General features: G+C 47.6%; 1 protein-coding gene across 3 annotated transcripts in view; it reads left to right on the plus strand.

Moving 5' to 3' along the window:
* Positions 1-14787, plus strand: part of UBXN1 (UBX domain protein 1) — a 75513-nt gene that overhangs the window by 17945 nt on the left and 42781 nt on the right. Inside the window, exon 1 of one of the 3 annotated variants that reach the window (XM_078766630.1) lies at positions 13973-14085. The exons of the other annotated variants lie outside the window; for them this stretch is intronic. The gene's annotated coding sequence lies outside the window, so the exon portion shown is untranslated. Of the gene's footprint in view, positions 1-13972; positions 14086-14787 lie in introns of those variants that run through there. 3 annotated transcript variants of the gene reach the window in all.

Here is a 14787-nt window from a genome sequence, read left to right on the forward strand (position 1 = left end):
TACTATACGCAGTGTTATTGTTGATATTTAAAGGTTTCAAAGGTGGTAAGTTTCTTTTGTGTTTTCAGTCTTTTTGAAGTTGGTCAAAATGGTCAAATGTTTCGGTCAAAATGCCCATTTTGCACTGGCCTTTTTAAAGCCAATATCACGACATCACGTGCAGCTCATTAAAATCATCCCGTACCCCTTGGCTAATCACTGACAGTCAAAACGGCTGTTCAACAGCTGTGCTATGAAGTGACCATTGAAGGTTCAAGTGACCATCCGTGACCGTTTTGTCTGACAGCGAGAACACTATTGTCCACAAATAAGTTCACACATTTACTACACGCAGTGTTATTGTTGATATTTAAAGGTTTCAAAGGTGGTAAGTTTCTTTTGCGTTTCAGTATATATACATATATATATATATTGTTACTGTCGCGGTTAGATGTTATATTGACCGAGCGGTGGTGTATTACCGCGACCTAACAGTTCCCCCGATTCTTCCCCAACTCACCCGATTCACCCCAAACTTTGGCCGTATCGCACCGCAGCTGCCCAATCTGGAAAAGACTAAAACGACGAATGCAAAGAGGAAGACGAAGGCAAAGAAAGGTTTGGAAATACTACTAAATTTATTTACTATTTACACACATAAGCAAAAAGAAAGCAGTCACGTTTATTTACAACACATAAGACGCAGGTGACACAGTGCAAATACTAGCTTACCTACAGTCTTAATTAACCCCGGGACAGAACAAACAAAAGACAGACTCACACGGGGAATGATGACAGGAGTTGGCTGGAAGGAGAGGATGGCTTGGAGCTGTATTGTGCAGCACGATCGGCGCGTTTAGCAGCCGCCGTTCCTTCGCGGCCCTGCTCAAAACCGCCGTCCAGGCCCCAAGCGGCTGTTGGGTGTTGTTGCTGCTGTGGCCGCCGCTGCTTTTCCAGGATTACAACAGGCTTTGTGCTTTCTGGGATGTCCTCTCCTTGGATGTTCTCTATGTTCTCTTGGTCCAATCACTCCTCACCACCGACAACTCAACGCAACCAACGCAACCACTGACGACCAAAACCACACAACTCAGCTCTGCTTCTTGGACCCTCTCTCTTCTCAACGGCTTGGGCTCCCTTTTGTCTGCCGGTAAAAGCTCATCTCTCAAAGCTTGTCTCAGCTTCTCTTTTGGGAGCGTCGCGCTGCGGATTTTAGCTGCGGTCACGCCTGCTCATTCCCTCCTCTCAGCGCCTCTCTTTCTTCTTCAAAGCTCGACTGCTTGGGGAGTGTCGCGCTGTGGGTTATATCGGCCCCGCCCCTCCACCTTTGCGAACCTCCCCGATCGCTCTTCCTCCGCCCTCTCTAGCCAAACCCCTGGCTCATGGTTGGTCGAGTGGGGCTGGCTCACTCCTCCCCTCTATGACGAGGTGGAGACACGCCTTTCTTCTCCGACCCTGCCTCGTGGTCAATGGCGGTTATTGGAGGGGAGGTAATTGCCAAACGACGAAAAGGGGGAATGGAGGTTTTGGGAATGGGAATGAAGGGAATCTATCTCTTTCACTTGGTGCAATGGAGTACTTCTATTAATGGGAGACACAGCCTTACCCTAAAACACAGAATAAGATATAACTATCGAACAGGGGTATTCTATTATTGGCTGACGTGTATGCTTGTGGACTAATTATGGGATGCCCTTTTGACCTTTACACAGCTCCGGAGGCAGGAGGCACAGAATAAACAATAATAATAATAATAAAGCACACAATCAAAAAAATATACAGTCCTCATATCCGCAACACTGCACCCTCCTCCTCTTAGGCACGTCCCGGGCCTACAACTTTTTATTTAGTGTGACACGTAGGTGTAGTTCCCGCTACTTTTAACCTGACCCTGAGTGCGACAGTTTTAAAAACATAAATAAATGTGTCCCGCTGCTCCATTGCACCCTGCCTAACAGACTTACGCCCACAGTTAACCGAATTGCGGAATGGTCTTCAAACTACACACTGACGGTGGGGAGCATTATTTACAATGACGCTATTTTTATTTACAAGACTAACCCAGGACCTGTGATTGTTCTTTCTGGGGGGGGGGGGGGGGAGACAGTCTGCTCTGCATCAATGCACCATGAAAGCACCCAAAAACGCACCAATACACACCCAAGCACCAATCGGTGCAGTCACCATTGTTCAAGAATAAAAAATAAATCAACAACCCCTAACCCTGCAGGTGATCTCTTGCTCTTCGGCTCCCTCTGCTGGTTATTATTATTTGTTCTTCCAGATGTTGTCTTTCTTTCATTTTCTTACTGGCGGCCTATTTGCAATAAAGTGTGCCCAACGTGTCCATTTTATTTTCTTTATTTATGGCCCACAGGGCCGACTACGTGTGGTTCACCTGCGGGGCATCGGTGCCCTGTGGCCAAGGTCCGCCAGCAAGATTTCGGGCCCTCATGGCTGGTTCCAGCAGAGGGGCCATGCCCCAACCCATGGGGTCCATAAGTGGTGCTCGGCCACATACATGTGGTCCATAATGTGGTGCATCGATGCAGACAGCTGGTTCTGAGAGTTCCGGGCACACAATGGCCGACTCACGCACGCTCCCCTCGGCGCCCAATGGCGCACAGGTCATGTGGGAGACAAAAGGGGGACAAAAGAAATGAGCGAGGGGTAAGGTCACAAGGGTACACGTCAATAAGGCAATGCAAGGCGAAATGCGTACGGAGAGCGAAATGAGAAAGCTCGTCCCTACCGTACGTCACCCCCCTGTCACCTACACTACCCTTGCCCTTACCCCATATGTACAAAAATCTACACATTACCAATCCGTCGCTACCGTCACGTCTTCCCCTTATTTCCCTTATACCAAATTCGTCTTCACTCCCCCACTATCCAAAATTTGCCATCACCCAATTCGTCATCAATCCTCATAAGGAGGAAGAGATGGAACATCAAGCACAATGTCACACCCACGTCATGATGTGTCTCACAATCCAAACATTTCCACAGTAAAAAATAATCAAAACATGGCATGGTGTGGAGTACCTGTCACCTCAGGTGAGTGGATGCAGATGGTGCGAGGAGACTCCAATCCTAACTATCCTCTAAATGACCTTAACACACTTTACACTACCCGGGGTCTCTCCCTGCCAATCCATTGGCCAACTTACACTATGGGTTCTAAAAACCAATTCCCATTGACCAAACTGTGGTGCTTCTCAATTTGGGGTCTCACTCCCCCGATTCATCTCCCGGTGCCCTCGCACAATTTCTGGGCTGCGACGTGTAGCTCTCCCAGCAGGTCTACCCACCTGCACACCTCCACCACTGCAGTTGCCACCCGAGCTTACCTAGCTCCTCACCCTAACCTAACTAACTGGGGAAAGCCCCTCCTGGCTCTGTCACCCCACTCGGTGCCCTCTGGCACTGGGCTACCCGGGTCCGTCCTCCGGATCCTCGGGCCCCATCCACAACAACTACTACCGGCTCACAGAGCCCACCTGCGGCCTCACCTGGCCGACATCCTCACAGTGGTGGAGTGCCCAAACCAACTACACACACTAACAGGCTACACGCCCAGCCATTTCCACAACACTAATGCACCCATCCAATCACCATTCTTCCACCCGCACCACAGATGCCAATATCCAACCACAATTTACCTATACCCTCTACCTAACGCTCACACTACCCGCCCCGGGTATTCGTGATGGGGGTCCATCCTTCCCCCATTCACACCTTCGCACCATCCACTCCACTCCATAGTTTCCACCATACTCACTCCACGACCATCCATTCCAATACTCCATACCATTTATTCCATACACCTGTTCTCCATTCACCTGTCGTTGCACACCTGTGCAATCATACCTGGTGCCACCTGCACCCTCCTCCTCTTCCTGGACCAGTTGGTCAACACAACACACATCACCATCACTCACTCATACACTGCTCCACACACCTGTTCAGTTGCACACCTGTGCAATCACACCTGTTCAATCCTCAAACACACGGCATCATCTCATCTAACTACTCCCCTCTGAAACTTGCGCTTCCCAGTCGTCCCTTTAAACTATTGCGCTCCCACGTCATTATCATCCACTCTACTCTACCTGCGTCCCCACTACAGGTGTCATTGTCACTAACTAATCTTAACGTTACCTAATGTCATCTTCGCTAGATCCCTACACACAATATCCTAACCCACCCGGGCTAGTTTTCACTGCCATCAACCCCATAATCTATAGCGCATCTGCCCCCTCTTCTGTGGGGGGATGGTGGACTGCCCATCCCACCACATCGGGGAGGTCCCACTATCAATTTGGCACACCAAATTTCAGCCAATCAACTGCCAATCACTGTACCAATCATCAAATTTTGCTTTTTTTCTAATTTCGGGGCCAAAACACTATCCTCATCACCCGTCTACTTATTAGATCCTCTCGGTGCGCCAATTCCCTTCTAAAGCTCGGCTTCGTACAGCCGAGCAATGAATACGGGTTGTTTTGTGCCAGCGGCTGGATACGTCCCGCATTCGGGGCTTACCCGGGCCGAGATCCCACGCACCACCTCGGCGTGGAGCCATCCAATGTCCCGATCTCGACCTGCCGGCACGTCTCAACAAAAAGTGGTCGCCATGACGACCCTTCCTATCGAGCTGCCCGCTCCGCCTAGTGGAGCACCGACGCGGCCGTTCCAAGCAAGGCCCAGCGTGGATCGCGTATGGCGGTCCTTTCGAACCCGCCGTGGCTCGGATCCCCGCTGGTTCTCGCGGCACGCGAAGCCCGGCACGCACCGAGGGCCCGATTCGGCTAAAAGTCGCTCTAACCGCTAACCCGGTTACCGTCGATGCCTCACCTGCATGCTTACACGCATACGCTACCCCTTTCTTGCTCATACATCCAGCTGTTCCCATGCTCCTCGTCGTACCTTCTCTAACACACCCAGGTACACTCATTCCACTCACAGCCTTGGTCACACACCTGACCACCGAACACTTTGGCACACATTCGTTGTTCGCACACCTCACCAACACACCTCTTCGCGCCCCTTCCTCGGTCACCTCCTCTGTGACAATCACAGGTGTGCTTTCACTCGCACACCCAACCATGTGCCTCACGACCAACTCAAGTGTGCATTCCCACACACGCTCTACCATTCCAGGTGTGCATCCTTCCATTCCAGGTGTACATCCTCGCTCACCTGTCACAACCAACTCACGCTCCGTGTCACTCTCACTACTTTCACCTCCACTCTCGGTCGCGCACTCACCCTTACTCTCGACAGCGCACTCTTTCCTCATGCACCTGTCCGTTACACACCTTTCTCGCGCACACTCTTGCGCACACTCTCCCGTTACATCCTCTGTAACACTCACCACAGGCGTGCATTCTCCTTCACTCTTGACAGCGCACTCTTTCCCCATGCACCTGTCCGTTACACACCTTTCTCACGCATCCTCTTGCGCACACTCTTTCGTTACTTCCTCCGTAACACTTACCACACCGCGCTTCCATGTGCTCCCTCGCACACGCGCTACGACCGACTCACTCTCGACAGCACACTCACTGGTCGGCGCGCACTTTTTCCTCACACACCCCATGGTCGGACATTCTCGCACACCTCTTTTTTCGCACACCAGACCTGTCGCACACTTCACCAACGGCCTTTCACGAACACCCGGATCCAAACCAATCCCCAAGCCGACTGAAGCTTTCCTCACATCATGTACATTTCCGATTATATCGCCACTCACCTTGGCACCTCGTCTCCGCACCTCTTTTGCCACCTGCAAACTTTTTATTTGGTTAGTGAGCAGCACATCACGATTCGAGCACAGACCTTGTACCAATTCCATTACTTCCTCCTTTATCTCCCTCTTAGTTTCCCTCCGTCTCTTCTTAATTTCACTCACCTCTTCTTCCACTTCCTCTAATTTTTGCTTCACCTCTTTTATTTCCCGGTGCGTCTCCTCAAGTTCGTCCTCTAAGGCTACCGTGACCGTCTCTATGTGCATCCTCACCTGCCGGTCCTTTGTCTCCATTACCTCTGTCACCTCGTCCAACCTCATTGTCAGCCCCTCACGTACCATCTGACATTGCCTCTGTGTCGCTATTAAGTCTTCCTTGATGTCTCTTTGTGTTGCTTTTAACCCTCCTAGTACCGCAGTGTTCCTTTGAACCTGCTCCACTAACTCCGTTTGTCCCTCTGTCAGCTGTTCCACCTCCTCCGTCAGATCTTCTATTCCCCCTTGTAACTTTGCCGTATTATTCCTCACCTCTTTCTCTATACGCTTTTCGCCTCGCTTTACCTCCTCGCGTACCCCCGAAACCTCCTCACTTACACCTCGTCGTATCTCCTCTTTCATCTCCTCCATCTCTTTTGTAGATGCCACCCTCATCTGTCCCAATTCATCCCTCTGAGCATCCAGTTTACTTTCTAACCCGATTTGCACCTCCTCTATCTGGTTCCCCATTCGTTTGATTTCCCAGGCAGATTGTTCCCCTATTTCCCGCAATTTGTCCTCCATCCTATTTTCTAACCCCATTAACCCATTTTTCACCCCCCTCTAACTGATTCTCCTGGGCAGCCATTCGATTTTCCACCCCCGTTAACCCATGTTTCACCTCTTTTATCCCGTTGTCTAACCCCTCAAATTTATCGTCTAACTTCCCAAATTTCTTGTCTAATCCCTCACCGGTACCCCTCGCTTCGTCCCTCATTACCCCCAATTGCTCACTCTGAGCCTCCATCCGGTTCCCCATTTGTCCCATACTGCTTTTCAAACCTCTAATTTGGTCTCCCAATTGCTCACTATTCTTTTCCATAAGGGCCTTCATTTGCATCATAAAAAGGTTCAAATCCACCGGTGGCGCTGCTACGGTCGCGGGCGCGGTCGCCGTGGCCATGTGCGAGGCGCCATTTTCCACGCCCGTAACCTCGTGCGTGAGAGCGCCATTTTGTGCGCCTGATACCCCCTCAACCACATTGCCAATGTTCTCCTCCTCTCCTTCCTCCACATACATTTCCCCGAGGTCCTGGGTCGATTCCACCCCGTCTATCTCTAGCTCACCCACCGGCATCCGATCGCCTTGACCAGCCATGGCGCGATTTCAAAATTCGGGTTTTATTTCTTTAAAACACAATTTTTCAGCAGCTCATAATTTTGAGCGCGTTAAGCGCGCTTCGCGTCCGTATCTCACTCCCAGACACCAATTGTTACTGTCGCGGTTAGATGTTATATTGACCGAGCGGTGGTGTATTACCGCGACCTAACAGTTCCCCCGATTCTTCCCCAACTCACCCGATTCACCCCAAACTTTGGCCGTATCGCACCGCAGCTGCCCAATCTGGAAAAGACTAAAACGACGAATGCAAAGAGGAAGACGAAGGCAAAGAAAGGTTTGGAAATACTACTAAATTTATTTACTATTTACACACATAAGCAAAAAGAAAGCAGTCACGTTTATTTACAACACATAAGACGCAGGTGACACAGTGCAAATACTAGCTTACCTACAGTCTTAATTAACCCCGGGACAGAACAAACAAAAGACAGACTCACACGGGGAATGATGACAGGAGTTGGCTGGAAGGAGAGGATGGCTTGGAGCTGTATTGTGCAGCACGATCGGCGCGTTTAGCAGCCGCCGTTCCTTCGCGGCCCTGCTCAAAACCGCCGTCCAGGCCCCAAGCGGCTGTTGGGTGTTGTTGCTGCTGTGGCCGCCGCTGCTTTTCCAGGATTACAACAGGCTTTGTGCTTTCTGGGATGTCCTCTCCTTGGATGTTCTCTATGTTCTCTTGGTCCAATCACTCCTCACCACCGACAACTCAACGCAACCAACGCAACCACTGACGACCAAAACCACACAACTCAGCTCTGCTTCTTGGACCCTCTCTCTTCTCAACGGCTTGGGCTCCCTTTTGTCTGCCGGTAAAAGCTCATCTCTCAAAGCTTGTCTCAGCTTCTCTTTTGGGAGCGTCGCGCTGCGGATTTTAGCTGCGGTCACGCCTGCTCATTCCCTCCTCTCAGCGCCTCTCTTTCTTCTTCAAAGCTCGACTGCTTGGGGAGTGTCGCGCTGTGGGTTATATCGGCCCCGCCCCTCCACCTTTGCGAACCTCCCCGATCGCTCTTCCTCCGCTCTCTCTAGCCAAACCCCTGGCTCATGGTTGGTCGAGTGGGGCTGGCTCACTCCTCCCCTCTATGACGAGGTGGAGACACGCCTTTCTTCTCCGACCCTGCCTCGTGGTCAATGGCGGTTATTGGAGGGGAGGTAATTGCCAAACGACGAAAAGGGGGAATGGAGGTTTTGGGAATGGGAATGAAGGGAATCTATCTCTTTCACTGGTGCAATGGAGTACTTCAATTAATGGGAGACACAGCCTTACCCTAAAACACAGAATAAGATATAACTATCGAACAGGGGTATTCTATTATTGGCTGACGTGTATGCTTGTGGACTAATTATGGGATGCCCTTTTGACCTTTACACAGCTCCGGAGGCAGGAGGCACAGAATAAACAATAATAATAATAATAAAGCACACAATCAAAAAAATATACAGTCCTCATATCCGCAACAATATATATATATATATATATATATATATATATATATATATATATATATATATATATATATATATATATATATATATACTGTATATATATATATACAGTGGAACCTCGACTTACGAGTGCCCCACCTTACGAGTTTTTCGAGATACGAGCCGTCACTCTGGCAGTTTATTGCTTTGAGATGCGAGCCGAGATCCGAGTTACGAGCTTTCGCCACCCGGTCACGTGGTTATCTTGCCGTTCAAGTACAGTATCTCTGTCGTATAGCGCTAATGATATATAACGCCGCCGATAATGATATGATAATTTATGATAATCTATGCAGCACGACGTGGTCCTCACGTCACACAAGGCGCCTTTGCCGGCGCAAAACGGCTCTCTCAGGGTCAAACTCGGTATCGTTTTGAGCGCACGGTTCAGACCTTCAAGAAAAAGTTTATTTTGTAAAAATCGAGCCACGCGTTCAAAAGATATGACCGGTTTTGTTCGCCGGCACGTCGGCGCTCGAATCGAATCGAGTTAAAACGAACACTGCCGTTGTCGGGTCCGTCTGAGACAACCACCGGGCCTAGAACGCTGGGACCGGTCTCGTTGGATAGGCCTGGATCAGATCTCGAAACGCTGGAAGCTGCACCTCTCTGTGATAATCTTGTGGACCATGACAAGAGATCGTGCGACACGTGGTTATCATGCCGTGCAAGTACAGTATCTCTGCCGTCAACTTGTTCAGAGTGCCGGCGATAGCTCGCCTTCTCTTTGTGGAAAACACGGTGAGATCCTTAACATCCAACAACTAATGGGACGCAAACGGGGCGCCCAGTTTAGCGGTACACCCATTGATGAATCACCCTGCCTGTGATTCACCCATGACAGGTTATAGCTGGGTCGGGATTCAAACCCAGGCTGGACAGTTTAGACTTTAGAGTCAAGTGTGCGTACCTCCAGTCCAGGCCATCCTGCCAACTTGTATGCTGCATACAGGTGAAATATAAAGCGCGAGATATTTTTATATATACTGTATATTAAAAAAAAAATTGGTGTGGTTTTTGGCGGGCTGGAACGGATTAATAGCATTTCAATGCATTTCAATGGGGAAATTTGATTTGAGATACGAGCAATTTGAGTTACGAGCTCGGTCACGGAACGGATTAAACTCGTAAGTCAAGGTTCCACTGTATATATATATATATATATATATATATATATATATATATATATATATAATTCTTTTATTTTTTATTTTTATAAACAGGAATCAAATTCCTGCCAAAGGGGGCAATACCACCTATCAGAGCCAAGGGTGTACTTACTTTTTCCACATGTGAAATTTGCATTTATGTTTATTTAAATTATACAATGGACTACAAAATGTAAATGTTTCATGATATTTGTTATATTATATCACCTTTATCTATCAATATTGTTGAAATGAAGATCAAATAGCTGTATGTTGAAATATGTTGAAAAAGTCAAAACTTTACATGGGGTTTACTTGCTTTTTCACGTGACTATAGATATATATATATATATACAGACTTGGTATTTAATATGGAATTTTTTTTTTTCTTGACTTGGGTTTACTTTCTGAACTCAGTATATCAATCTGGTGAGTTTATTTTACCCTTCGGTGATGTCTTTGTTGAAAGAACCATGTCACTGATTGTCTTTCGCAGCAAGAAGTCAATAACAGGATTATATCGCAGGTGGCGTAACAAAATGTAAGGACAGGTACATTTGACGATTGGCTTCACAATCGGGTATATAAGGGTTGTTGCGTTCTGTATTAATGGAAAACAACTGCTGCACGTCTTCAAAAGTTATTGCCGCTTCCTCTGGAGATGGTCCGTCAACTTGACAATGCTGTTTGTCATGGAGTGGTGGCTTTACGAAATTCTGGCATGAAACAGCGTGCTATTGCTCGGCAGTATGGCATCACTCAAGGTCAGGTGTCAAAGATCCTGAAACGAAATGCTCAGAGGGGTGTCCCTACTCCAATACTGAGGCCAGGACGTCCACGTAGAACCACAAGGAGAGATGATCGCCAGCTGCACCGGTTAGTCTGCAATGGCCGTATCAAGTCAGCTAATCGGCTTAGGGCTGAGTGGCAGCAACTGACAAATGTGCCTGTATCCAGAAGGCTAGTCAACCAACGACTGGTTCAAGCAGGCTATCGTGCCAGGCGTCCCCTGAGAAAGCCACGCCTGACCAGACAACACCGCCAGCGCCGATTGCAGTGGGCCAGAGAGCACCGTCAATGGCAGCCAGGACACTGGAATCACGTGACCTTCAGTGACGAGTCTAGATTTCTGGTCTATCGTCAAGATGGCCGCGTCCGAGTGTGCAGACAAGTGCATGAAGCCCACAACGAAGATTGTATAGTGCCAAGAGTCCAAGCTGGAGGTGGTGGGGTGACCGTTTGGGCTGCTTTTCATGCAGGGGGCAAAACTGACCTGGTTGTTCTGAATGGAAACCTGAACCAGTTCAAGAACAGGGTCATTCTGGAAGAAACATTGCTTCCATTTGCTCGTGCAGCCTTTCGAGGAAACTTTGTCTTCCAAGATGACAATGCACGGCCTCATCGTGCTCGCATGATCCAACACTTTCTTGCTGACCGTGGTGGAGAGCATATGGAGTGGCCTGCCATGTCCCCGGATATGAATCCGATAGAGAACTTGTGGGCAGAATTAACGCGTCAAATCGACCACTCGGACCAGCAGCCGACCTCTGTGTGTGAATTGCAGCAGGCTATTGTCACTGCAAGGCAAGCGATTCCTGTCCAAACCTTGGAAAATCTCATGAACAGCATGCCTCAACGTGTACGTGCTCTCCTGAATGCTCGTGGGGGTTACACGAAGTACTGAACTGTAATTTTACTGTCCGTTATCCCAGTCTTAATTTAACTTTTGTTTTTGTTAAAAAATTTTTTGGCTAATGTGCAAAATAAAGAGATACAGTGGAACCTTGACTTACGAGTTTAATTCGTTCTGTGACCGAGCTCGTAACTCAAATTGCTCGTATCTCAAATCAAATTTCCCCATTGAAATGCATTGAAATGCTATTAATCCGTTCCAGCCCGCCAAAAACCACACCAATTTTTTTTTAAATATACAGTATATATAAAAATATCTCGCGCTTTATATTTCACCTGTATGCAGCATACAAGTTGGCAGGATGGCCTGGACTGGAGGTACGCACACTTGACTCTAAAGTCTAAACTGTCCAGCCTGGGTTTGAATCCCGACCCAGCTATAACCTGTCATGGGTGAATCACAGGCAGGGTGATTCATCAATGTGTGTACCGCTAAACTGGGCGCCCCGTTTGCGTCCCATTAGTTGTTGGATGTTAAGGATCTCACCGTGTTTTCCACAAAGAGAAGGCGAGCTATCGCCGGCACTCTGAACAAGTTGACGGCAGAGATACTGTACGTGCACGTCAAGATAACCACGTGTCGCACGATCTCTTGTCATGGTCCACAAGATTATCACAGAGAGGTGCAGCTTCCAGCGTTTCGAGATCTGATCCAGGCCTATCCAACGAGACCGGTCCCAGCGTTCTAGGCCCGGTGGTTGTCTCAGACGGACCCGACAATGGCAGTGTTCGTTTTCACTCGATTCGATTCGAGCGCCGACGTGCCGGCGAACAAAACCGGTCATATCTTTTGAACGCGTGGCTCGATTTTTACAAAATAAACTTTTTCTTGAAGGTCTGAACCGTGCGCTCAAAACGATACCGAGTTTGACTAAAATGCAGCGCTATACTACGACAGAGATACTGTACGTGCACGGCAAGATAACCACGTGACCGGGTGGCGAAAGCTCGTAACTCGGATCTCGGCTCGCATCTCAAAGCAATAAACTGCCAGAGTGACGGCTCGTATCTCGAAAAACTCGTAAGTTGGGGCACTCGTAAGTCAAGGTTCCACTGTACTTCTGGAAAACGTACAGAAGTTTAACACTACTGTCCATGAATTGAGTTCGATATCAGTTTACATCACTTTCAAGGATCAATTTATTTGCTTCGAAATGTCAAATGTGTTTTTTGTTTCTTTTAAAGGTCACATCAACAAAATCTAGAATAATTTCAACATAATTCCAATGAACTTTTGGTTCTAAGTCATCTTGAAAAGTAAGTTCACCCCCACAAAAAAAATATTCCATATTAAATGCCAAGTCTGTATATATATATATATATATATATCCCCTTGATTAATTGGGGGTGGGACATCAATAATGTTTAAGGAACGTAATATTAGTTGTCACCGTAGAGCCACAGCCTTTTAAAAACTTTTACTCGTTATAAAACTTGCATGTATGGTTGTTGGATGTCATTGGCTTCATTAATACGATGGTTTGTTGTTTCCGAAAAGAATCCAGTTTTCCATGTCACAGTTATGGACCTTACTGATATCAAACATTGAGGCGTCATCAACTTCTTGTGCAAACTAGAACGGGACTCGTAGCGCACATAGTCTCGCCTCGCGTGTTAATTTCTGAACAAAAATACCATCGTTAACTGAACACGCTACTATTATGGCCCATATACCCGTATCTTCCATGCACCCTATTATGTCACATAGTTTCTTGGCATGGGTTATGAACGTCATAAATGTAATTCTTCCCTCACATCGGGTCATAGATCAGATATATATATGAAATTTCAGATTTTTCGGATAAAGATTTCAATTCGACCAATTATGGCTTGAATACCACTTCACCAATGGCGTCATCGTTATCACCTTGTATAATAACCCATGGGGAGTTGATGACATATGCTAAGTTTAACTTTTTTCGTTGAGTGGTTTTAGAGAAAATGATGTCCAAATATTTTCCTTTAGAAGTTTTTATTTAACATGCTACCTTGTCCCCGTTCAACCACTGAAAGTGGTTTAAAAAAAAAAGTACATGTATTGATATTTTTGATAATGTACTTGTATGGTAAATTTATAAGAAACGGTACAGTGGATTTTTTTTTTCTACTAGAGAGAAGGACACCAGTGAGACACACACACACACACACACACACACACACACACACACACACACACACACACACACACACACACACACACACACACACACACACACCCTCCCCTTTTGGGGTGAGACTAATAAGGTACAGCTCTTTCGCGATCCACAAATGCATGCATGCCTGGATGGTGGTCGGATGGTGATGGTGCCCCCTCGTATGCCACAGTACCAAATGGGTGGCTGATTCGAAACGTGGACAGGGGTCCTTTTCAGATTACTGAGGTCGAGGTCAAAACGACCGACTGATGCAACCGACACACAAAGTTTATCCCAGGTCGAGTCATTGATCGTGGAATATTGCCGCGTTAAAGTTGCTAAAATAGTCACAGAACTCAGAATTTCTTCAGGCAGCATTTTCACCATTAACTCAGCATGTCTGTGGCCTCAGAAAGATGGGTTTCCCGAAACCTCAGCACTCACGATTGACAGCAACGGCTGGCATCATGTCACGAGCTTCTCAAATGATTCGTCACGGATCCATCCGACTTGATTGCTTGCCTGGTAAATGGCAACTGGGACATGCCCTTACCACCTGGGTTATAATATAAATATAACCACCTTTAGAGGCCATTTTTCCCCGCAAAGCGGGGGTTTGCCTTTTTCGGGAACCGTGGTTGTTGTTGTTTTTTGGTCCCCTTTTTGAAGCAATGTTTTACGGCCGGATGCCCTTCCTGACACCAACCCTTTTTGTCGCCTTTTTACGACAAACAGGGAATTACCAGTGAACTGGTACTCAATTAGCCGACCTCGGAAGGATGACAGGCTGAGTCAACCCCCCTGGCGTTAATTCAGCGATCGACCGGGATTCGAACCCAGGATCCTAGGATCCCAAGCTGGTACCCTAACCGCTAAGCCAACACCAGGCTCCATATAATTGAAGCACATGGGATCATCACCACCAAATGAATTTCATATCCAAGCTTCAATCAGCAAGATTGTGGCCTCAATTTTCTGTGATGCCAAGAGAATCCTGCTGATTGACTACATTTCCCACAAAACTACAATCGTGGGAATATTATGGTATCATCATGTCAAAATTATGGCAGGCCATAAAGGACAAACACTGAGGGATGTTGACCAAAGATGTGCTCCTCCTTCACAATAACACACCTGTCTGTACATAAAGCTAGTCTTGCACACCACTATATGTGGCACTTTTCATGCAGCTGGATCACCCTCTGGCTAGCCTGGACTTTGCCCACA

Source organism: Myxine glutinosa, chromosome 12, assembly GCF_964187855.1.
Source record: "Myxine glutinosa chromosome 12, kmMyxGlut1.1, whole genome shotgun sequence".
Taxonomy (NCBI): domain Eukaryota; kingdom Metazoa; phylum Chordata; class Myxini; order Myxiniformes; family Myxinidae; genus Myxine; species Myxine glutinosa.